Raw genomic sequence first — 20,399 nt, 5'->3', positions numbered from 1 at the left:
GATCATCACAACACGGGATGATAGCGTGGCTCAGAAGAGTGGGGAGGGGGGTGCAGGTGATGGGGAAGAGACGTTCCTACCACCTCCAGTAGGAGCCTGGCCTTGCTGGGACCTGCCCTCACTTATATTCACAAAGTCTGTGACCAGGAGCAAGTCCTTAACCTCCCTGGATCTCAAGTTTTCCTATTTATTTTTTAAAAAGAGTTTTTAAAAGTCTTTGAGGCTTACTACAGAATGAAAATATACAAGCAAAATCATAGGTTTTGCCTCGTAGGAGGCGATGTTAGCCAGCTCTCACTGGAGGGACAGTGAACATGGATGCTGGGGACTCCAGAGGCAGTGGCCCGTCCAGCTGGTGGGACAGGAGTGGCTGCCCCTCCCCTTGCTCTGTGCTTTTTCCGTGGCAGGTGCGCGACTGTGGGCGGTCCAGGGAAAGGAGAGGCTTCATTCACGGTTAACGGCTGTGTTGTCTTTTTTTTGTCTGTCCTCTTTCTTCCCACCAGAAGTATCAGCTGGGTTTGATGAAGCCCGGGGTTGGTTTCAGAGACAAACTGAGTGTCCTGTGTTAGGGGAGTTGGCATCGATGTCCAGGTAGGGAGCAAACAAGGGCAGACTGAGAGCCAGGTGCTCCCAGACACTTTGTGACGGGGGGACCTGACTCCCTCTTTTCTTGTCTCCCGGAAACCTTCCCACTCTCTGCTGAACGTTCACACAAGTGAGCTCGGGCAAGGTTGGGAGACGGAAGGATCTTGCCCTTCCCACCATCTCTGGACCATAGAGAAGATAAAGTGACACGTGATAAGAAAGAACCTGAGTCCTCTGGAATAAAGGGTGTGAGAGCGTTTAATATCTTCCAGCCAGGTTTACACTGTGCAGATTGAGTGCTTAACACACGTGGTCATGAGCCCTGTTCACCAACTTCATTACCTCCGGCTGTTGTAGTAGAACTCTCTGGACTCTGTGATGGGACCCTGGGGGTGCTGTTTGCTGAACTCGAGCATTAGAAAATTAAATCGCCTGGCTTTGAGGTGAGTGCAGGAGAAGCCCCCCTCTCACAAACAGAGCCATCTCCTCCATGGCACAAGCTTCTTTCACATGTGAGAAGGTGGCATCAAAAGAAGCAGACAGTGTGGTGTATGCAACGGGTAACAGCCCAGACGGGGCAGTCAGAATTCAGACTCAGGCTCCACCACTGATATGCTGTGTGGCAAGTTCACCTCTCGGTGCTGTTTCCTTACTTGGAAGATGGGCCTAGTAATACCTACCACATAGGGGTGTGTTGAATTAAATGAGCTAATCGGGAAAGCGCTTAGCATAGTGCTCTCAGATGCTGGCACTCACCCTGCTCCGGCTTGTGCTCCTCAAACTGTTGTTGTTTAGTCACTAAGCTGTGTCCGACTCATTTGCACCCCCATGGACTGTAGTCTCCCAGGCTCCTCTGTCCATGGGGTTTTCCAGCAAGAATGCTGGAGTGGGTTGCCGTTTCCTTCTCCAGGGGATCTTCCTGAACCAGGGATTGAACCCGTGTCTTCTCAATGACAGGCAGATTCTTTACCACTGAGCCTCCAGGAAAGCCCAACTTCAAATCACCTAAGCCTCTTTCCCTAAAGCTATGTGTATGAACACTCATGAAACCTCTGAGACTTGGGAATCTTGTCTTTGGAGAGACACTTCTTTGCTTCTCCCACAGCAAAGATTTCAGCCTTTCTCTCCATAAAGATATAAATAAGTACACACATGTACACATGTATGTATAATATAGCACTTAAGCCAACAGCTTTCCAACCACTTTCTGTAGCTAACGTAATTCTCGCAACAGCCTTAAGAGGAGGATGCTATCAGAGTCCTCATTTTAAAGATGAAGACACAGAAACACAGAAAGACAAGCGACTGAGCCAAGACCATAACTCTTGCGTGTGCCTGCATGTGTGTGTCATGGGTTTGAGAGGTATCGCAAAGTAATGCTTACTCTTACCAAGCGCGCACTGAGATTTTCTATTCTATTCCATTAAATTTAAAAAGTGCTAATCTTGACTTGCTAAATTGATTTCACAACCTGCCGATGAGTCAAAAATTACATCGTAAAAGCACTACAGAGTCTCCTCAGAAAGCCAGGAGGGTAATCAGGGGAAACATCTGAGTGGAAGAAGGACAAGGGCATGGTGGCTTCACGTGGCCTTTTTTGAGAAATGATGGCGCTCTTGCTGGGAGCACTGGGGTTCTGAGACTGGGAAGGGACCTCACTGCTCCCAGATGGGGACTCTCAAGAGCATGTACTCAGACCCTGGGGGGGGACTGGGTGGGGCTCGGGATGTCACTCTTGTTATCTATCCCTTCCCAGATGGATCAGAGAAAGGCTCCCCAGCCTGGAGCTCCTGCCTGGAGCCCGGGACGAGGGCCCCATTGTTGAAGGCTTGAGGCAGCTGGGCTTCATCTCGAGCCGCTGGTGTTCTGTCAATAGTACCCTGGGTTTTGCTTTTAGGTTTAGCTTTTGAAACACTAAAGAAGAAGTGAAGAAGAACTAAAGATCCTCTTGATATAGTGAAAAAGCTGGCTTAAAGCTCAATATTAAGAAAACTAAGATCATGGCATCCCTTCCCATCACTTCATGGCAAATGGATGGGGAAACAGTGACAGACTTTATTTTCTTGGGCTCCAAAATCACTGCAGATGGTGACTGCAGCCATGAAATTAAGAGGTACTTGCTCCTTGGAAGAAAAGCTATGACCAACCTAGACAGCATATTAAAAAGCATAGACGTTACTTTGCTGACTAAGGTCCATGTAGTCATAGCTATGGTTTTTCCAGTGGTCATGTATGGGTGTGAGAGTTTGACTATGGAGAAAGCTGAGCGCCAAATAATTGATGCTTTTGAACTGTGGAGTTGAAGAAGACTCTTGAGAGTCCCTTGGACTGCAAGGAGATCCAACCAGTCCATCCTAAAGGAAATCAGTCCTGGGTGTTCATTGGAAGGACTGATGTTGAAGCTGAAACTCCAATACTTTGGCCACCTGATGCGGAGAGCTGATTCATTTGAAAAGCCCCTGATGCTGGGAAAGATTGAGTGCAGGAGGAGAAGGGGACGACAGAGGGTGAGATGGTTGGATGGCATCACCGACTCAATGGACATGGGTTTGGGTGGACTCTGGCAGTTGGTGATGGACACAGAGGCCTGGTGTGCTGCAGTTCATGGGGTCGCAAAGAGTCAGACATGACTGAGCGACTGAACTGAACTTTGAAACACTCCTGTATTTATTAACTTACTTTATACTCACAAGAGCTAAATTAAGTGAATGTAGGTTCCATTCCATTCCACGGGTGAAGGAAGAGAGGCACAGAGACATTCAGTGGTCCGGCCAGGGCTCAGGGAAAGCTAGAATGCAGGCTCTGGGCTTCTGGCTCTGGTGATTTTAGCTGCAGGTTATACAGGCGGTGGTGTGACTGCGTGTGATGATGATGAAGGAAGCAGATACACAGAGGCCGCCTCGCCCACCTGGGGTTCGTTACCTGCACTTCAGCCGCAGTGGCCTCCTGGTGAAACGCAGGGAGCACCCCACCCCAGGGGGTCCTAGCACAGGAGCCCCAGGCAGCGGGAACAGCCTATGCATGGCTTCCGTCAGCCTGTGCCGGCACTCTTATCGGGGTGAGTCTGATATCTGGGTTGACTTCCCTAGTGTGGGATGGCTTAAATTCCAGCCAGCCAGATAAAGGTCAACCCAAAGACTGGAAGGCCGGAGAAGGTGGAAGCCGGGGGAAGCTGTGACCTTTCAGAAGGACCTCTGTCTCTCTGGGGCGGGTCAGCGGGGCCACTGCCCCTCCAGCAGGAGGGACAAGCTCAGCTCATGAGACCCTGCCAGCTCTGGGGAGCCCTGCCCCTCAAGTCCAGCGCTGTATTAGGGAGAGGGGCTGGGGGAGGCTGGGCCCGCTAGGCAGCCTGCGGGGAACCCTCCTCCCAGATGGGCCCCTGTCCTGAGCACCCTGCAGCTGTGTTTCAGGGCAGCTGTCCCCGCAGGCCTTGCCCAGCTTTCAGGGGGATCGGCTCTCACACCCACTCCCACATCCTGTGTCAGGAAAGCCAGGCTGTCTCCCAGCCAGCGCCTTACCTCCCCTTATCTGTCCCGGGGTTGCTTTTAGTAGTTTAAAAAGTTAGGAAAATATTGTTCAGAGCTGTGGCTGCTCCTGAGTGCTTCCTGCTGCTGGGAGTGAGGCTTCAAAGGTCATTTCGTCCGTTGATCAGTCAGAACATATTTACTGAGCACGAGCCACTTTGTGCCTGGTGGGCCCCGCAGCCAGTCCCCCGACACTCCCCCAGCTCCAGTTCCTTCTGAGGGACCACGGGGTGGCAAATATGGAGTGGTAAACACAGGAGTGGACACACGTTCGCCCCGTGTTACTCTCACCTCTCAACGTGACTCCTGACCCAGGCCAGGGGCTGGTTTTCTGCCCCCCTTTTCTGTGGCTCTTTCTAGGGGGCCTGCTCTAGGTCTCCCAGAAGCTGCTGTCTCCATGCGGCTGCCTCCCTGACCTGCTCCTGACGCTGCCTTATTCTGCCCTCAAAATGCGCTGCCTTTGAGACGAGGGCAGTTTGGTAGGTTTGGTTTGTCTGTGTCCAGGACTAGATTGGAGTTTCTGGAGTGCAGGGACCCCCTCTTAAAGTCTAAAGACTGAGAAGTCTTTAGCCCCATGGATGCACAGGATGTCCCTGGATTGCGTGGTGAATATGTGCCCATATCTGCACACGGGAGGAGGCTTTCTGTGGGCCGGGGGTGTTTGTTACAGGCTTTCTGGGAACGGTGGCATTGGCGCTCACCCTTAAAGCAGTGTCTGCTTGCTTTTGGATACCTGGGTTCAACAGGCATCTAGAATGGAATCTGGAAATCAGGTTCTTAAAGAAGTGCCTCAGGCTATCAGACAATCAGTTTGGTTAAGATCTGCAGCCTTAAAGGCTGGCTTGCTCTGGTGGCTGAGAGGAGTGGGGTGTCTTGTTGGGGGGTGGGCATGGCCCAAAGCAGAGATCCTTAAGGCTTTGGGGGGAAATATTGGGAAGCTCTGGCTGGTCTAGAATTTTTTTTACATGGAGCACTGGAACAGGATGTTTGAAAGATGACTGGGGATGCACTGTGGTGGACCTGGGATGCCAATCAAGGTGCTAGGCCTTCATGTAGCCGGCCAGGGGAAATTTCTGAGCGAGAAAGTAACATGATGAAAACAGGCACTAAACCATACCCTGCAGAGGGGACATTGGCTATATTTTTAAAGCACAGAGTCCTAAACTTCCTCTTATTACTCATTCCAAGTGCTTCGGGGTGTCTAACCTAAATCTCTCTGGCTGCAACCAAAGTACAGTTTGTCTCCTTGGAATTGGAAAACACCTGGACAGAACAGTCATTCTCCCATTTCTGTCAGCGAGAACCCACATATCTCAGTGGAACCAGTATGCGTGCCAGGGTTCTGGGCCAAGTTGGCAGAGCCCTGGGGCACGGGAGGGCACTGTAGCCAACATGGATATGGGGCCCACCTCTCGGGGTAGGGGCTGGGGTCCTCAGAGCCCCCGTGGGTTAGAAGCCCTGGATTTGTCTCTTGAGTGCTGTCCCCCTCCCCACTCCCAGTATGGGCAAACGCACTGCCCCTTGGAAAAGCTTGCAGGCATAGAGACAGGCCCTCAACCCTCCTCCCTTGTGAAGGAAAGAGAGAGAAGGCTGATAAAGGTCTCTAAGATGGGAGAGGAGGGCGTGGAGGAAGAACAAGGGAGGGGCAAAGGACCAGAGGTGAGCAGTGGGGGGCTCTCACCCCTGCTTGTCAGGGTGCCCATCTGATGCCCGAAGGCCGCTGTGCCAGGAGGGAGCAGACTGTGGTGTCTGTTCCCTGCCAGTCTCCAGCTTGTACCAGCCCTGGGGTCGGGGGCGGGGAGCTCAAGTTTAAGTCTGTCTGGTCCTCCTCTGTCCTCTGCTGTGGCTCTCGCTGCCTCCCTCCACCTGCCACCTGCAGCAGTGTCTGATGGAATCCCAGACACACTAGTCTCTAGAAAAGAAAGCTGTTCTTGAACAGGGACTCCCGCCCCACTCCCCCTGGGCTCCCAGGGTGAGTGGAACGTTCCATTTAAAGGGTGAGCTGGGACCAGGTGAGCTACAGTGCAGACAGGAGAGAGGACTCAGAGCCACAAGTGGGAGGAGTGTGGCTGAGCCCCCATGCTGCCCACCTCCCCCCAGCCCTTCCTCCCCAGCGGCTGGAGGGCCCCTTGCTTCCTGAGCCCAGACCCCAAACTAGGATGTGGTCCTGGGACACCTACAGAGGCCAGGTAGGCAGATGCCCTCTCAGGACACCCTGCCCCTCGCACCTGGGCACAGGCATTTCCCACCCACCCAGCGCTGTCGTGCCCCACAGTTCTAGGGGCACATTCACACCATGCTCCATGTGACTGGCACCCCCAGGGTGTGCTGGGGATGGGAAGGCAGTGCCAGCAGATAAGGAGGAGGGCAGAATTAGACACTTTTCTGTATTCCAGGCAAACAATAGGGAACTTCCAGGACGCTCGGGAGAGGGAGTTGCCTGTAAGAGGATCCCCGAGTGGATGCTCTGTGAGGTGCTTAAACAGGGTTTTGCATTTGCCGCTGATTGCTTAATTAGACACCTACATGGTGCTCTCTGCTAATGACCGTATCTCCCGGGGAGATGACACATAAAGGGCTGAGTGGCTTCAGAGGCCAGCTGAAGTTCTCAAGGACAGCCACCTGAGAATGGGAGCGAGGGAGGTAGGACCTCTTGGCACTTCCTTGGGCCGATACAGACTCTAGACCATCAGAGAGAGTGGTGCTGTCTCTCCAGGGACTGAGGAGGGAAGCAGGGCTTGAGGCCCATCCTGCCTCCAATCTTAACATCCTGTGTGGGCTCCAAACTCCTGGCTGTGGTTTGCCTCTTCAGAAATGGGGAGGGTCATCCCCTGTGTCCAGGCAGTCACTGAGGCCAGATGACGCCAGTCACGTGCGTGCTTCTGGAGGTAAGTGCTCTGCTGTGCAGAGCAACTAGGTTTTTCCCAGGCACCTGCACGTTAGGTTGGAAAGAGCTGGGTGGGCAGCTCTGACAGTTGCCTGGAGGAGGGCATTGCTCAGCGTTGTGAACTCCAACTGGACAATCAAGAACTTGTGTGGGATCTGAAGCTCAGTTTCGATAATGGGCTAAAAGCTTAGCCACAAATGTTTCAGAGCTGCTCAGAGGGTGTGCTAGAGGCAAAGTGACGCTGGTAATTTTCTGCTGGGGTTGGCAGAGATGATCTAGTGTCATGGAAACTTTGGATTGTAGGGAAGGCTGGATTTTGAGGCTGGGCAGACCGAGCTTTGAATTTTGGCTTCCCTACTTACTAGCTGTATTCCCTGTGGACCTGGGGGACTGGCTGGATCCAAGTGTTCGTGACGCTTCTTGCCTATCCCCACCTTCTCTAGCACATCTTCCTAAAACTGTGGTTTTGCGGATATAGGGCAAAGAGGCCCCAGCCCTGTCCCGCATGAGCCAGCCAAATATTTACCAAAAGCAGGGCTGCAGAGGAAAGGTGCCAGGATCCAGGTAAATGCTGTGTTTGTGGTGCCCAAATAATGCCATACTTCCTGGGCTCCCAAGTGCTATAGCCCTGCTGGGAGGCCTGAGCCAGGCCCCTGTGAAGGCTGGTTGTGGGGAAGTCCCAGAGGGATGACAGATAAAGGAGAGGGTGGCTTTAGAGGCCAGATGAAGCAAGGGGCCTATGAGCAGTTGGGTAGTAAGATGGCAGAGTGGAGGTGGGCAGCGTGAATGGCTCAGTCGCACCCCTCCCACCTGTGTCACTCCATGTGTGAGCTAGAGAGACGCTCCTCCCATTCTGCCTCTGGGTATCTGGGGCACTGGCATCCTGGCTTTGGCTTGTCTTTGATCTCCTTTCCTCCATCCCAGGGAGGCCTGAATACTTCAGGAGGATGCAATCTGATGGACTGCAGGACGGCTGTATGCTTCTGATGGTCCTGATGGAACTTCTCATTTCTGCCCATTTCAAAGACAGGGTGATCTAGTGTCACGGAAACTTTGGACTGTAGGAAAGGCTGAATTTTGAAGCTGGGCAGACCAAGCTTTGAATTTTGGCTTTACTACTTACTAGCTGTGTTCCCTGTGGCCTAACACGGGATTTCAGAACCCACATGGCCATGGGTGTTGGTGATGATTCCTCCCATGGGGAAATAAAGCAGTCTATCCTACAGCATAACCCTGAATGCTTTCCTGTTGGGAAACAGGGACTATATTCAATTTCATTTCATAAACATTTACAAAATCTTTGCGTATTTGGCTGCATCGTGTTTTACTTGTGGCACTTGGAATTTCCATTGTGGTGCACAGGCTCTCTAGCTGTGTCTCGGGGGCTCAGTAGCTGCGGCACTCAGGCTTAGTTGCTCCTCGGCATGTGGGATCTTAGTTCCCCAACCAGGGATCAAACCTGCGCCCCGCTGCATTGCATGGCAGATTCTTAACCTCTGGACCACGGAAGTCTCTCCATAGACATATTTTAGCAAAGATATTTCCAGTTCCAAAGAGTCAATGATTTTATGTTTTTTGAAAAAAGTATCTTGGAAGGAAGCAATATTCAAAAATTCTATTATATTTGGCAATTATCGTCAGTTGTATTTATTTATTTTTTTAACCCACTCAGGAAACCTTTGTTTAGCTCAGAATTGGAAATAATGGGTGGAGGCAGAAAGCAGGCTGATGGCATGCTTCAGTAGCAGGATAGACCATCTTCAAAGGCAGTGCCTTGCCCTTGTGGGAGTCCATGTGGCTTGTTTGTCTTTTCTGAGTGCTGGAGGCAGCTTTTCCTCCTTTGGGTGAGAGAGAAGACTGTTTTGTGCTGAGATCGCTCCTAAACATGGAAGGTCTGGTTCTGGGAGCACCAAAATTCCCCAGGAGAGGATAGGGAGTTTTCCCTTCACCACTAGGCGAATGCATGAGAGATTGGAATTAGAGGGTTTCCCCCGGGGCTTCCTGACTGCCTTCTCCAAAGCACAGCCCCGTTCATTTGGATCAAACCTTGACTCTTTCGTCTCCCTAAATGTTTATCACCATCAAAGACTCTGAGCTTGTGTACACTCTTGCCTTGCTGCATGTCTCAGAACCGGCTTCTGTTCTGGGTGGATCTGTTCTCTGTATTCCAAACCTTCTCTAGCAGGATGGGAGATTAACAATCAAGCAACCATTTATGGCATTCCTACTGGGTGCAAGGCAGTGGTGTAGGAGACCCAGGAAGGCAAGGTATTGTCCCAGTCCTTAAAAAGCTCCAGTCTCTCTTTGGGAAATGAGCTTTACACAAGTAAAAAGTCAGTTAAGGGTACAAGGCTCTATGAAACGAGAGCCAAGTAAAGACAATGGTAGGGGTGGGTGGGAGAGCAGTCGATTAGCTAGTGCTGGGCTGAGAGGCACTGACGAACCAGGCCAGTGGATTTTGGACACTGATCACTGTTGGAGTGAGAGATGGGGTGGGAGAGACTCAAAGCTGTAATTATAAGTCTGGTTGCCTGGGACAGTTAATGTTGACATTTACAGAAGTAAGACAACTTATATGGGGAGCCCATTAATAATTAACTGTTTTTATTTAATTTTTTTTTTTTTTTTTTTTTTACCATGCGTAGGTTATACTTTTCAAAAGTACAGAATAGTACTCCGTGAAGAGTTTCTCCCACCTCGTCTCAGATTTAGCCTCAGCTTCCTCCTTGGAGGTGATCACTGTTACCAGTGTCTGCTATGCCCTTTCTGAGATGCTCTAAGCCAATCTAGGCTATGACCCATGGGCCAAATCTAGCCCCCCACCTAATTTTGTATGAGAAAGACCCAGCAATGATGGTTACACTTAAATGGCTAAGAAAATAAGAATAGTGGTTTGTGACGCATGAAAGTTGTATGAAATTTAAGTGTTTGTGTCTACAAGTATAGTTTTATTGTAACACAGCCATGCTCACTTGTTTATGTTCATTTATTTACACATTGTCTATGGCTGTTTTTGTGCTACAAAGGCGGAATTGAGTATTTGCGACAAAGACTATAAGGCCCATTAAGCTGAAAATATTTGCCATCTAAGCCTTTACATAAAAAATTTGTTGACCTCTGCTCTAGGCAAACATATATAGGTAGTTACAAATCATTTCTTAACCCAAATGGTAGCATATGAAGCTAAATGTTCTGCCCCTTACCATCTTCATTTACTGTATCTTGTAGACTGATCATATCAATACAATAATATAGTCAGTGGGTGGTGAATCTTAATTTGATTTTAGGTATGTGAGTTTAAGGCCAAGCCCCTTGGGGAAATGCTCCATGTCCAGCAGGGCTGAAGCTTGGAGCCTGGAGGTGAAGATGTGAGTGACATCTGCTGGGAGGACTTCAGTGCAAATCTATGACCTTGGCCTGTAGATCAAAGATTTTCCTTTACAGAAATGAAGCATCACATGCTGAGCACGGTTAAAAGTAAACTGAATGCTAATAGGTTGACATAAAGACAATGAACTGGAAACAGTAAGCCAACCCCTGGAGGAACAGCAAGTACTAAAGGCCATTCAAGCCAGCCAGTAAAATCTAGCGTACAGTCACAGACGGAAGGGTGCTCAGTGGATCCTTACTGAATGCCTGTTGTATGCCAACTGCTTTATACATGTTATATATGTAGTCGCTACTCTCTCAGGTAGGATTTTTTTTTGCCTCATTTTACAAATGAGGATAAGGCTGAGAGAGGTTAAGTGAACAATTTGTGATGCATGAAAGTTGTATGAAATTTAAGTGTTTGTGTCCACAAGTACAGTTTTATTGTAACACAGCCATGCTCACTTGTTTATGCTCATTTATTTACACATTGTCTATGGCTGTTTTTGTGCTACAAAGGCAGAATTGAGTATTTGGTTCAAGTGATCATCTAGTTGAGTTAAAGCATCTGACTTTTAAAGCCTCTTTTTATTCTGCTACCCAAGATGCCAAATCTGGCTAGAAGTCATTGCCTAGCTTTGACAAGCCATTTCATCTTCCTGGCCTCAGCTCTCTCATCTGCAAAATGAGCCATTGTCACCAGATTTTCCTTCCCACTCTCACCTGGCCTGATTCTGTTATGGCTAAAACATAAGGGAAAGGGGTGACTCTGTAAGAGCCAGATGCAGAAACTTGGAGGAGGAGAGGAAGGTGTGGTTAGCAATTAATATATGCTAGACTGTGAAGAAAGCTGAGCACCAAAGAATTGATGCTTTTGAACTGTGGTGTTGGAGAAAACTCTTGAGAGTCCCTTGGACTGCAAGGAGATCCAACCAGTCCATTCTGAAGGAGATCAGCCCTGGGATTTCTTTGGAAGGAATGATGCTAAAGCTGAAACTCCAGTACTTTGGCCACTTCATGCAAAGAGTTGATTCATTGGAAAAGACTCTGATTCTGGGAAGGATTGGGGGCAGGAGGAGAAGGGGATGGCAGAGGATGAGATGGCTAGATGGCATCACTGACTCGATGGACGTGAGTCTGAGTAAACTCTGGGAGTTGGTGATGGACAGGGAGGCCTGGTGTGCTGCGATTCATGGGGTCGCAAAGAGTCGGACACGACTGAGCGACTGAACTGAACTGAGACCAGTTATCTGGAAGCTGATCCTTAGGAGAGTATTATTTCTTGACATGGAGGAAGTCTCCAGAAATCTTTGCTCCTCAACTGGAAACTTCCCACCCTCCTCGCTGCCGTGACCCTGAGCGTCACTTAAGCACGTGGACTTGAACAGCTGGAGGGGCCGGGCTGGGAGAGCCTGTGGACAGCGCCTGGCAGTGTCTGGGCCCGCATGGCTCCGCTCCACTCGGGCGCCTGGAGGAGCTGCAGCTAGAGGGCTGTCTGATGCTCCTGAGCTGCAGGCTGGGTGGGGAGGAGGGGAGCGCGAGGGCGGGTAAGCCATCAGACCCGCGGAGCCGGGGGTGTGAGTGTATTTATATAGGACTGAGCCAACCTGCAGTTTCAGATTTCAGACTCTGCTTTATTGGAGAATTTTCCCTGGTTTTCAGTCAATGCTGTAGCAGAGAGAAAGCTGACACCAGAGCCTTCCTGGAAGGCTGGGGAAATTCTGGATTGCCGGGCCCTCTCCTTGTCTCCTTCCTTCTCAAGGGAGGAGCCACTGTCGGATCAGGAGTGTTGTTAGGATTCTTTCCCAATCAACAGCCTGCGTCTTCCAGCTGGGTCCTGGCTGCCAGTATGGAAGGTAATATCTGGGATCCCGGGCACCTGGGCTGGGAAGAAATGGGGCTGTCCAAGCCTTCAGGGGAGAGGACCCTGGGGGGAGGAGGATACACATGTTGGGCAAAGAGGAGTGGTTCACAGTAAGAGAGATAAGAGAGAGAGAGAGGAGTGTCTGTTGAGGGAGAGGCAGGGCAGGAAGGGAGGCAGTGTGTCTGTGTGTGTGTGAAGCACTTCTATTGTTTTTGGAAAGCAAATCATCTTTTACACTTTCTCTTTATTATCATCTCTTTATCTCCTAACAAATAAGAGTGTCCCATGAATATCCATATTCCTTGAGGGTCTCCAATCAAAAAGTTAGAGAAAATTTCTGACTTCCTAGAATGTGAGTATTTTTTCACTTGTGGGATTGCAAAGGGAACTTAGGGACATGGAGGTGTGTGTCCAGAGGACTCTTGTCCCTAGAGTCAGCCCTGGGTGTTGCAGGCACTTAGAAACATTCCCGGTAGAGCTAACTTGTAAGTCTGTATAGTGGGACGGTTTAACCAGTATAAATTCCAGCATGGCCTCCATGTAGTATTAGAGTGATCCAGCTGAATGAGATCAAAGCTATTAGAGACAAGTGCCAGGAGCACTTTCTTCTCAGAGCCTCAGAATTGGGCAGGATGGAGGCCAATGCCTGGAGTGGAGGTGGGGTAGGGGCTTGGCACTCTTCCTGAAACCCAAGTTTGGATGGGGTGGTGATTGGTGAGTCAGACTGGCTGAATGCAGCTCTGTCTTCCCAGGGTTTGCGTGGTGTTTCTCAAAGGCCAGGAGCAGAGATCAGAGGCCTACCTCATACCGGGGCTGGTGGGTGGGCAGCCGGGCCAAGGTGCAGGACCTGTGTATGCAGTGGTGTCCCCTGGGCAGCGCGTGCTGTGCGGCAGGGTCTGCAGGACTGGTGGGTGCTGGCCGGGCCGGGCCAGATGTGGCTTTTGAAAAGCAGATTTGGGGTGGTGAGATAAGCATTGGAAGAGGAGTGTGGTGGAGTCTGCTAGAGGCAGAACATGGAGTTCTGGAAAGGATCCAGGAGAGGGGACTAGGGAATCTTAGGTTCTGATACAGTTCAAGGCTGTAGCCAGAGACCTCAACTCTTAACATGGATGTAACCTGTGGGTGAGAGGACCACAGTTTGCCTGCTGACTTCTGAATATAATGAGATGGATGGATGAGGTGATGAGGGCTAGGCAAAACACATTTTCAGCTTGAGAAATTATATACTGCAGTTGAGTCTGGGAGGCAATCACACAGTTATTTATTAGGCAGGATAATTAATATGTAGTGTAGCCTGGTTATTTTTGAAACTATGGGCATTTAAAAAAACTATTTTTTATTTACATCACCAGCTACTTCCAAATAGAATTTTAGTGTTTTTTTTTTTTTTTTTTTGTATTTGGTAGATGGTGCAATGCATCAGTTTGGCCAATAGATAATAATAACCTTTCATTTCATTCACTTGTGTTTGGTTTTCCAGCTTGGAGACACTCTCCGGCCCAGTTTAGCAGCTGTTTACCAAGCCCTGTTCTCTCCTAGGTGCTGTGTTAGAGACTGGGTATACAGTCTCTAAGACTTATCTACAGATAAGACCTGGTTCTGCCCTCAAGGATCTCACAGTCACTGTAACCCTATCAGGAAGACAGAATATCATTCCTATAACATAGATGAGGAGACGGGAGCTAAAAAGTGCTAAGGGACTCACGGTTAGTCAGCAGAAGGATTAGGATAAGATGCAGCTCCTAATCCAGTGCTCTTTTGTGTTTCCTCTGCCCCGAAGTAGTCTCAACTTCCCTCCACTTCATCCCCCACCTTGTCTCCACCAGAGTCACGAGCAAGCAGCCATTGTCTGAGGAAGGCAGCATGGAAAAAGTGCTCCCTGCAATGGAGTCGGTCCTCTCTTGGGTCCTACTTGTGCAACTGAAATGGCATCAGTGGGTCTGCATACATGTGAGCTGCCGACCTGATCCTCTCTACCACTCCCCAGTAGCCTCCTTTAGCTCTTTATTCTTTTCTTTTTCTTTCGGGTGCGCCGGGTCTTCGTTGCTGTGGGCTTTCTCTGGCTGTGGTGCACAGGGGCTACTCTTCATTGCGGTGCACGAGCTTCTCTGAGCAGCGGCTTCTCTTGTTGTGAGCGCAGGCTGTAGGCGCCCAGGCTTCAGGAGTCGTGGCTGACAGGCTGAGCCTCTCCTCGGCATGGGGAGTTTTCCAGGACCAGGCATCAACTCGTGTCCCCTGCCCTGGCAGGCAGACTCCTACCCACTGTTCCACCGGGGAAGTTCTCTCTCAGATCGTTCTTGACTTTGGGCAGATTATCTTCCTCCCTCTTTTTTCCTGGATTATCTGAACAGACAAGGGGACAGTAAAATCCAGGAGCTCACGGAAACCTGGGAGACTCCACAAGGAGGTAGATGCTCACTGAACACCGGATTTATAAAATAATCAACATTGCTTAATTCTTTGTAGTTGACAGAGTGTGTTCACATGAGCAAAGATGCTTGTCGATTCCCCCTCCCTTTCAAGTCTGCCAGCTCTGATTTCCTGGAAAGGTCTGAATCACCAAAGCTTAGGATTGTTCTCTTCATTTTTAGGCTTAAGCTGAAAAGGACACAGAGAGGTCATCTATCCCAGTGATTATCAAATTTTGGTCTGTGACAAGAGTTTTCACCAGTCTGAAATGAAATGAGAAAGGAAAGGGAAAGCATATTGAACTTTTTGGCAGGGAAGCAAAAATGTATTCAGTTTAAAGGATTTCTTTTGGGGGCAGGAGATGTACTCAAATATTTATTCTGAGGCTATGGCTTGCTTATTCTTTTCAAGAATTGGTGATGAGAGTAGATGGTAGGTAGGCTTTTTAAATATCCTTATTTGGCAAATTGAAAAGTTGGCAACTTTATAGTGGTTCCTTAAATTTCATTTTTTGAAATTTAACTAGTCCATGAAATAAAAAAATCTTGCCTCCAGGCACGATCTTCTTCAAACAGATGAGACTCTACCTCCCTGATAGGGGTTCTTTGGGGCAGATTTCTGAAAACTTGGATTCTGATCTTGTCATCACTGTTCTTTCCCTCTGGGTTCTTGGGCCACGATAAACTCACATAGAGTCTCTGTTTCTTCATTTTTCCATTGTGGGCGGTTTCTGCCTCCAGGACAAGGTCACCAGCAGAGGAATGTGTTCTCACTTCCTCCTCCCCTGAGTCTGAGACTCTCAAAGGGGTTCTGGGATCAGGCCTTGCTGGTTCCTATTCCTATAGTCATTTTTAAGAAATAATGGAAGTCATCTCCTTTGCTTGGAAAAGATGGAGAGGGTTTGTAGTTTGAAATATGGCAGCAGCATGAGGTATATTTTACATTTGAAGTCTTGGTGTCCAGTGTTAATCATTTGGAAGCACCTTTTTAACTAGGTGGCCAAGAGGCAAGGGTATTAAAAAGGTCTTGCCATCAGTTTTTGAAATGGTGGATATCAACTGGAGCTTTTCTAAATCTGGAGGCTCCTGGAGGCCTTAGAGTGTTTTGAGTCTTTTACCTTCTGTAGTCAGGCCTGAAATAGCAACAAATATGTGGGAATTCCCAGGCAGCCCCAGCTGCCAGACTGAGACTTGTGGTTGGGTGTGCACATGTGTGCAGACTTGTAGGAGAGAAGACGTTTAGAGGAGAATCAGTTTGAAATCACCCTAGAAATTGAACTAGATGCTCTTTTTGCGATTTGTTCTAGGACCTTTTTTTCCTGAAAGCCCAGGAACCTTTTTGTAGGATAGAATTTTCTGATTTTCCACCCTGATTTTATGTTCTGAAACAAGAACCCTCCTAACCTAGGAAAGCAGTGTTTGGACTTAGGTAGTTGAGTTTGGGAGTTTGGTAGTAGACTCACCCCAAGCTTCCGTGGGGAGGAGGGAGACGTGGGACAGACTGCTAAAGGCAACAGGAGAGCCGCAGGCTCTGAGCCGGAAGACCGAGCCCAGGGGCGAAATCCCCTCAGAAGCTTCTGGATGGTGGTGGGGCAGCAGTACAACCACCTAGGAACAGCGCTACGGAAAAGCCCGAACCTGTGGACGATGGACACCACGGCCTCATTCAAACCAACGGAGAGGGACAGACGAAGTGAGAAGGATCCGAGAAGTTCAGATGGGAGATCTCTGCCACCCGCGGAGCTCCTGCCCAGGAGACCCCTCCATGGCCCCTCTGATCGCTCCGCCGAGGTTTGGGGCCGTGGTTCTCTTAGCTCATCCCTGATCACCAGCAATGTTGGCTTTCCCCAGGAGAGCTTTCATGAGGATTTTGTCCTAGATCGGGACACAGAGTCAAGGAGCACAGCGAAATTCTTGGAGATTAGGATCTCTTCTGAGATTTTCAAGCCAAAGGTGAGCGCCATTCAGCATGCCTTTTTCTGATGGCAAAGGTCAGCAAGATGTGACTGGAGCTTCACAGACGTCCCCATCCTCGTCACAGTGAGGTGATAGAAAGCACTATCCTTTTTCTGACTGCAAAGGTCAGCAAGATGTGACTGGGACTTCACAGACGTCCCCATCCTCGTCACAGTGAAGTGACAGAAAGCACTATCCAGGCTCCAGGGCCACCTTTCCTTTCCATTGACTGCATGATTTTGGGCAATTCAGTCCCTCTCTAGGCCTCAGATTTCTCATCTGTGAAGCAAGAGGGTTGAATTTGATCGCCACCGTCCCACTCAGCTCTGCATGCACCAATTCTCCATTTGACCAACAGACCTTATCACTCCAAGAGTTTTCTGTTTTCCTCTGAGATGCAGGTCTGCAGTCCAGCAGTTGCAGGTCTGTTGGAAAAGCAGCTTGAGGTGGCAGAATAAGATGAGTTATTTTCGAGACAACAGACCCAGGGTCCGAACTGAGATACCCACTTGGACAATTGTGCATCAGGATAGGTTAAGTCCTTCACAGTCATTAGTAAGTCCCTGAAATGTACGGCTAGAGCCAGTTGCCCAATATTGCTCACAGTTATGGGCCAGGGTTTTCTACTATTTTAAAAGCCTCCTGGGGTCATGAAACAGCATTAGCGAAACATGCCAAACCTGTTCCACTGCGTGTCCGATGTTTGTTTCTCATCCAGAGTGTTCATCTTCATCATTTCTCTCATACTCAGTATCTTTTCTTCCTTTAGCCCAATTCCCCACACTCTTTGGCTCTCTCTACCCCTTAGCATTCCCCAAGTCTCTGTCACTCCTTCCCCTGAGAATGCCTCTAGGGAGGAGGGAGCAGAGGTGAAACTGCGGGGCAGTGGTAGTGGAGAAAGTGCTAGAAGCCCAATGAGGTGGGGAGCTGGAAGCATATTTGGAATATTCAGGCATGTCTATACCTGAAGCCGATCAAATACCAGCACACTGCCTCTGCCAGCTCTGTTGGGGTGGAAAAGCAGCAGATTCTTATGGGCTGATGGGCTGGTCTTTGGATCCTCTCCCCTCCCCATGCCAACTTGTGTTCCAGGAAGCTGGCTCCAGGCTGCAGGAACCCAGGGACCCAGAAGAGATTCAGACTGTGGCAAGGCAAAAGCTTTCAGTATTTGTCAACATCTTTAGCTTAAATAACCCTGATGGCTTTCCTGAGCCACCTGACTTCAGGGGCTGGAGGAGGAGCTCAGATAGCTCCAAAACTCATCATCTGAAATGCCTGGGGCCTGTGGATTTCAGAATGGTAACATGATGCACACACTATGTATTACATAAAAACCTCCGGCAGAGTCTGGAACAGCTCCAAAATCACACATATTAATATTTCCACAGCAAGATGTGTCTAAAGAATCACAGAAGTGGGATTTTTTAAAAAGGCTAAAATGAGTCTCATGCCAGTTCAAGTGATGCTACCAACTAGGTTTGAGTCAGGTTGGGTTCTGCCATCAATCTAGTTAAGAAAAAACTTTACATTTTCAGATATTTGTGGATTTGGGAATGTCATTAAGGCATTGCAGTTCTATACTGCCTCATATAACCCTATCACATGGAATTAGCATTCCCATTTTACAGATGAGGAAACTAAGGCTCAGAGAGCATCAGTAGCTTGTCTAATGCCATTTATCGGGTAAGTGGATTCCAATCAGAGCTGACCTGTGATTCCATACCACCCCTGTTCATCTCCAGAAACAAGCCGTTTCCTCTGAGGTAGGGCACACTTTACCTTTAGGAGTGACTGAAGGAGACTTGGGGGGGCTGTGGGTGGGAGTGGAGCGCTGACTTTGGCATCTTCCCTGATTAGGAATGCTTTTCCTGCACATCTGATAGGGATCATTTACTGACTTGTTCTTATTTATACTTTGACTTCTGGGATCCCAGTAAGCTAAGGTCTCAGAAGAGAAGAAGCTAAAGTTCAGTCAATTTTGTGGCTTACAAGAAGAATCCAGCTGGCTTCATCGGGGCTGTGAGAGCCAAGAACAAATGGGGTCAAGTTGGGTTTAGTGAGAGAAGCATCACTTCAGTGGAAACAACTCTGTGCAGAACCAATGGGATACAGTACTTTCTGCTTCCCCACCCACCACCTGCTGCAGAAGGCTTGCCTTGAGCAGGGACCCATTTGAGAGGACTGTCTGGAAGGATAACAAACTCCAGATGAGGGTGAGAGTGGTATGCAGCTTGAAGTAAGGAGAATTCAATTAGGAGGGTCTCACTGGTCTTCATTAGTGATGTGAAAAAAAGGTCAAAGGAAGAGCTAATTCAATTTATTGAAGATAGACCACATGCTTTTTAACACTTCATTGGACAGATGATCGTTGGTCTGTTGTCTGGGCAGTGACATATGTAACCTCCCTGCCCTACCTCCTAACTGCTGTCAGACAGTGCCTGCTATTCCTGTGTCACCTCTCAGACAGGAAGGATTTGAACTCTTATTATGCAGGCACACAGGAGCCCGCAGCGCCCTGTGCTGTCGGGAGCCTTCCATCCATGAATTCCAAGCAGCTCGAAGGTCAGCCGCTCTGTCTGGGGAGTGGCCTGTGCTGTGTGTGTCCTTCCCTAGGAAGCTACCGGTTAGGAAGAGTGGTAGGTTTGTTGCCATAGTGACAAGGAACATCTGCTCCGGCCAACTAGAGAACAGAGGAGGAAGATATTCTTAAAGGGACCGTTAGCTCATGGATTTGGTGGCAGGGAAGAATTGATGCTTTTGAACTGTGGTGTTGGAGAAGACTCTCGAGAGTCCCTTGGACTGCAAGGAGATCCAACCAGTCCATTCTGAAGGAGATCAGCCCTGGGATTTCTTTGGAAGGAATGATGCTAAAGCTGAAACTCCAGTACTTTGGCCACCTCATGCGAAGAGTTGACTCATTGGAAAAGACTCTGATGCTGGGAGGAATTGGGGGCAGGAGGAGAAGGGGACAACAGAGGATGAGATGGCTGGATGGCATCACTGACTCGATGGACGTGACTCCAAGTGAACTCTGGGAGTTGGTGATGGACAGGGAGGCCTGGTGTGCTGTGATTCCTGGGGTCACAAAGAGTTGGACACGACTGAGTGACTGAACTGAACTGAAGTAAGTGTTTCTAAAGGCCTGAAGGACAGAGCAGACCCCTTAGTCTGAGAGAGCTGTGAGTCTCTAAGGTGGCAAAGGACCCTCGTTTGCCTTGGAAAGGGCAGGAGAAAGGATATAAATTTTCTCCTCTCCTGAATAACGAATGTCCTCTGGGAACATGCTCCCAGACCCCTGGCCCCCGTCAGCAGAGGTGGCCTACCACCTTCACTAGGGACTTAGCTCACCCATGTGGCCTGCACTTCTCCTGTTGCCAGCTCTCTAAACATCCGAGGAACTTTCCCTAAACTGGGAGGCAGCAAATCCACCTGCTTTCTCTGACCCCTACCTACCTCCACCCTGTCCTCCTGCATGGCCTTCTAGGCCAGCTCAGGTCTTAATGGCACTGTGTTCTGCAACCCTTGGGCAAACTCCTTGGCCCTTTTCCTTCCTCTTCCTTCCTTTTCTTCCTCATGCCAGCCACATCTACGGAGTTTAGACGCTGGATCCTCCAGAATTCATCTTGTCTCTCTTCCTGATGTTAGTTATAACTTTCGAGTATGTTACTGAAACTGCTCAAAGGACTTTAAGCCCCAAGGGGATTGTATTGTAAAGTTCAGAGGGATGGCTGGGCTGCAGGAACAAGCTAGAATCAAGAAGCTGGCTGGTGCAAGTGTGGCCTTGCCCATTGGTCCTCTTCATGGGC

At 49.2% G+C, this 20,399-nt stretch overlaps 1 protein-coding gene across 1 annotated transcript in view; it reads left to right on the top strand.

Annotated features, from left to right (window-relative positions):
* Positions 1-11,996: 11,996 nt before the first annotated feature.
* The window catches only part of PLEKHA6 (pleckstrin homology domain containing A6), a 73,248-nt gene continuing 64,845 nt past the window's right edge, over positions 11,997-20,399 (top strand). The window contains exon 1 of the mRNA XM_055581711.1: positions 11,997-12,221. The gene's annotated coding sequence lies outside the window, so the exon portion shown is untranslated. The remainder of the gene's footprint in view (positions 12,222-20,399) is intronic.

Source organism: Bubalus kerabau, chromosome 5 (assembly GCF_029407905.1).
Source record: "Bubalus kerabau isolate K-KA32 ecotype Philippines breed swamp buffalo chromosome 5, PCC_UOA_SB_1v2, whole genome shotgun sequence".
Taxonomy (NCBI): Eukaryota; Metazoa; Chordata; class Mammalia; order Artiodactyla; family Bovidae; genus Bubalus; species Bubalus kerabau.
The sequence above is the reverse complement of the archived record's forward strand: the minus strand, read 5'-3'. Positions and strand labels throughout refer to the sequence as shown.